At 29.8% G+C, this 5,386-nt stretch overlaps 1 long non-coding RNA gene across 1 annotated transcript; it reads right to left on the bottom strand.

Moving 5' to 3' along the window:
- Positions 1-2,570: 2,570 nt before the first annotated feature.
- LOC141672023 (uncharacterized) lies at positions 2,571-3,698 on the bottom strand. The gene is made up of 2 exons (XR_012555326.1): positions 3,563-3,698; positions 2,571-3,401 (listed from the first exon to the last, which is right to left on the bottom strand). It is a non-coding gene; the product is annotated as an uncharacterized LOC141672023 (long non-coding RNA).
- Positions 3,699-5,386: the final 1,688 nt, after the last annotated feature.

Here is a 5,386-nt window from a genome sequence, read left to right as displayed (position 1 = left end):
TTCGAAACCAAATTCAAACTGTACCCAAATTTAATTGCCATACTATATCAAATACAATCAAGAAACTAAACCCGGAATCAAATCCAAACTCAAATAACCAATTCCAATCCAAAATCGCATTCGATAGCAGATCTAAATCCAATTTCAATTCCGATTGAAAATACAAAATGAATATCAAATCTCAGGCAGATAAACCAATTACTACAATTGTAAAATGCCAATAACCGAGTACTACTGAAGCCAATCAACTAAATAACCCAATTTAAAAGATCAATAATGAATATGGAGAGAATGAACTAAGAGTATTCAGTAAACTAGTGGAACCATCAAAAAATTGATTTCTGGAGCTTTAAATACGATCTCCACCGTTAAAAATTTAGATACTCATGCAAAGAAGACGTGCATGGTTAAAATTTCAGGATGATCCAACGGTTGAAACTCCGGGAATCGTAAAAATAAGTTGGCTGATCTGAGCATAAAATTTCTTGTGAATTTTTTTGTCACTGTAATGTGACCCTATCTCCTTAATGATTCAACTAAACTTCCACGATCATCCTTAAATTTGATACTCAAATCACTCGAAACCTATTCTTGATACCATGATAGCTTTAGAGATATAATACGAATGTGAAATTTTATAACAATCAACATAGATTTTATAATACATGTCTGAACTTATATTGAAAACTAATATAAGTTAAATACCGAAATACCCTGACATATATAATATAAATATATATTCTAACAATAATATTGGTCTAAGGCATAGTTTGAATATAACAATTATGGTAAAAGAAAGCTAAAGTAAGAACTAACTCAAGAATCAAGGGTTGGCTTGTCTTGCGTATTGCGTATTGCATATTTTATCGATTAAGATTATGAATCTTGCCCATGAGAGATGAGAGCGTCCGTCGAAATAATATATATTTAAAGAATCATAATCAAATGAATTAGGCCAATTCTATTTTTCACTCTCAAATTTACTTCTAAGTTTTCTATTTAAGAAGGTGTCTTATTCTCCTCTTATATGTATGCCTCTGTCAAATAATCTTGCAAGTGTTCCATTCTTTACTTCTATCTACTCAAGTAAATAAGTAATTAGTTCTCTTATTTTCTATATCAAAGTATTCTATTTTTCTTTCATTTTATGCAATATTTCTATTTTCACTTCTTCTTTAGATAAGTTTTTTATGATTTAAGCAGAAATTGCACATCATGTGCACACTTTATAATGCAGGGGCTTCTTCCACAACCTAGATGCAACCACTGCTTGTGCGCATAGTTTCATCACTCATAGCTATCCATGACTTTAAAAACGTCTTAAATTAGCAATTTAATATGTTGCGAGTGATTAATTGGGACTTGTGCGTATAGTTGCAACACTCACAACTATCTATGACTTTAACAACATCTTGAATTAGCATTATAATATGTTTCGAGTGATTAATTGGGATGCTTCAAAGGGGAAAACATATGACATGCTAGGAATATTTGTTTTTTTTGAGTTGTTCGCTTGATGGTAATAAATTAGGTTTCTTGTTATTTTGGTCGAGGGTATGAGTCATTGAAATGGGTGTGAATTGTTAGTTTACTAGATTAAATATATTGTAATATACTTTAGTTTTTATTTTAGTATCTGAATATTACCAAAAGGCACAATGAGATTCATATACATGCAATGGGGTTGAGAATAATTATTATATTTGTAACTATATTAGAAATATAAATAAATATTCTACATATATTTTCTTTGGTATTTATTGGGATGAATCTAGTCAAATTTACTACTAAACGGTTAATATTTGTTAAACAGGAGTCTCTATTATACACTTTATACACATTTGTGTCACACTCATGCTTAAATAATTAAGTACTATTTCCAATTATACATTATTTAATAACTGATAACAAAATTAAAATTACTAATTTGGTAATTTTGAGTCATGTTTGTTTTCGGATGAAGTCTTATACAAGTACTTCACAAAATAAATAAATAAAATAAATTCAAAATTGTAGTGGCAAGAATATATAGTTGCTACTTTTTTATGTGATATCACGATATATTTTATATTTTCTTTTAATTTATTAAGAATATCATTTTATGATTTAATTATGAGGACCAGTGTTACAGATTTCGGAAATTGGAACTATTCAGTTGAGGTACCGATTTACGAATTATCGGATGATTTTTAAAAAATCGGATGATTTATCGGTGATTTATCAGAAATCGGTCAAATCGGACAAATATTTTCGACCGATTTTTGAGCGATTTATCGGCGATTTTTGAAAAATCGGTCGATTTCTATAATAGAGATGAGGACTACTATTAACTAGAGTACTAGCGGGAGGAATATATTTTACACAATCTAATTATATTTCCTGACATAAATATATGGCGCAATCTAAATATACTTCCTGACACAAGCTATTCCAATAGTAGCCCATTTAACAGAACTCCATTTTTTGCCTATAATTCTAATCAATGATATTTTGATCTTAATCAATGATGTCATCTCGATAAATGATTTATAATAAGTAAAACCACTATGATTAATTATGATTTCACATAGTTAATACTAAAAAAGTCCCTTAATAATTGGATCGCTTATTTAAATATCATTTAAAACCATGAAATTTACATGCATATTAATAATATTGACTCTTTACAATACTTCGCTTTGCAAGGGTCCATGGTTTTGACATCGATAACTTCCTTTGTACCTTTAATGTCCACTTTGAACATTTTCACCCCTGTATTTTTGAAAATGATCATTACCATGAGTCTTGAACATTTGCGATGTAGTTTTGAAATCTTTATTGAAATGATTTCGGGTTTGTGTTTCTAAAATCTGTGGCGAAATGTCAAAATTTTGTTGGATATGCTTTTGAGTTTGGGTTTCTAGAATCTGTGGTGAAATGTCAAAGTCACTTTTTAGACGATTTTTAGTTTGGGTTTCAAGAATCTGCGGTGAAATGTCAAACTGTTTTTGGATATTTTTTTTGGTTTGGGATTCTAGAATCTGCGGCGAAATGTCAAATTTTTTTTGGATATGATTTTTGGTTTGGGTTTCTAAAATTTGCGGTGAAATGTCAAAATCTTTTTTTAGATGATTTTTTGTTTGGGTTTCTAGAATCTGTGGTGAAATGTCAAAAGTTTTTTGGATGTGATTTTTGGATTGGGTTTCTAGAATCTGCGGTGAAATGTCAATTTTTTTTTGGATATGTTGTTTGGTTTGATTTTCTAGAATCTGTGGTGCAATATCAAAATGTCTTGGGGAATGAGCTTGAGATGTTGGATCTTGGTGATATAAGTCTTTAATTTCTTCTGGCATCGGCTTTCCATTCATCACACCTTTCCAGTAGTCTTCTGGGTCTTTTCTCGCAAAAGCAGGACCGAGAAGCTGATCCATCAAACAAGAAAAAATAAAACACAAATATTACTATCATCCATCCATAATATGAGATATATAAATTTATAAGCATATAAATATACATTATCTAACTATATGCACAAAATTTATGAACACCGCACAATTGATAATAATTGGACATAAGAACTTACTGCAGAAAGCACAATTAAAACAGAGAAGAATCCAGAAAACTTCATTTTTCTATGCTGAATTGTTAAGATGAGATATAGTATTTTATTATTCCATACTCTACAACTTTTGACTAGTTTTTATAGGCATGAAGTATTTAATGCTACTACCCAACCTATACCAAAAATAGAACGATATGTAATGCTACTTCCCAACTCCCACACCAAGAAATAAATGAAAAGTAACGCATGATGACTTTTAATGTTTTATACTCATGTGCTCATAATCATATTTAATTCTACTTCCCAACTGCCACACCAACGGAAATAATATATTATTGTTTACTTCAAAAACAGTTAAAATAGTATTTGATATCCTTGACAAAAAATAGTATATGATATTATAACATAATTACTCAATATTTTATGAACATAATTTATTTATTATAATACTTTATTATTATACATATACTAACATGCTCATCCACACCATTCACATCAAAAATTTTAACACAATAAAGTTAAGATGTTGAGATCTAAACTATAAGGCAATATTTCAAGATCTATATAGTAAAGTATGAAGTTCCTTGTTATATGGTAATATATAAATTATTGTTTTGTAAAATTTAAAATATCAAAATAGTTGGCCTCTATTTCAATTGTTCGGCCTAACAAGTTTTAAACGACAAATATATCATATATAAATAAAGTTCTACACTATTGAATTTTTTAAGTAATTATTACTCAAAATATTTTATTATTAGCCTTTTGTTATTTATATAATTATTCTTTTATGGCTTAATGCAATATAAGTACATCGATTAATTCTCTTAAAAAACTTTTCTATTATGTATTTATAATGAAGTCAAGGAAATTAATTGTCACTTTCTACACGATACAAGAAACAATGCTTTTACTGACCGCCAATTCGGTCATCTTTGGTACATTTTCGATTGGTATTAGGTAATAATCACGAAAAATATTCGGTCATATTAATCTTGGTTATTTTTATACTTATTTGGTTGTTATTTTCGTTGATTGTCCGATGACTTCATTCACATGTAGATGCTAAGTGGATGAGACCCTTTTGAAGTGTCGTGGGCCATAAGCTGATGGGTTAGTGTCACGTTAATGTGGGCCCAGAGACACGTGTCATTTGACACGAACATGTACGATAACAATCCCAAACATCTGTCAACATAACCAACAATTTTCAAACATCATACAATATATTAACATAACCAACAATAACAAGAAACGTCAACAATAATAATAAGAAAAAATCAACAAAAACTATATATATATATATATATATATATATAACGAAACCAAATGTACGTTCAAACCAACTACATGACGACCATCCTACGTTCGACAACCACCTTAATATTTAACATTGAAACCATATTAACAACCATATTAAAAAGCAATAATTCAAAGAATATTACTGAAATTAGCAATTTCTACTAAGCGCCTCACATGCCACCTTCCCCTCAAGTGCTACCATTCATTTCCTCACCATCGTTGTCGTCTCTTTCATCGCTACTGGCTGTTGTGGTGTCGTCACCGCCTTAATGAGCCTTCCTTATAGCCTAAAATATATACGAGGTTAAATTTCCTTGAAATAATACACTGCAAAATATAGGTACACTATATTGAGAAATTTTAACAGTTTACCGGTTGGTACTTAGCTTCATTATTTTTGTAGATTGAGGTAACTATGGTCCCGACATAAGGTCATTTTTCTAAAAATAACATTTGAGAAGATGGCTGTAATATTTATGGATTTTGTCACATCTCAAGTGCAGCGAAGGATATAGTATTATAATTGCTCGCGGTATATGATAT

This window comes from Apium graveolens, chromosome 7 (genome assembly GCF_009905375.1).
Source record: "Apium graveolens cultivar Ventura chromosome 7, ASM990537v1, whole genome shotgun sequence".
Classification (NCBI taxonomy): Eukaryota; Viridiplantae; Streptophyta; class Magnoliopsida; order Apiales; family Apiaceae; genus Apium; species Apium graveolens.
Note: the sequence above shows the minus strand (reverse complement) of the source record. Positions and strands in the feature narration are given on the sequence as shown.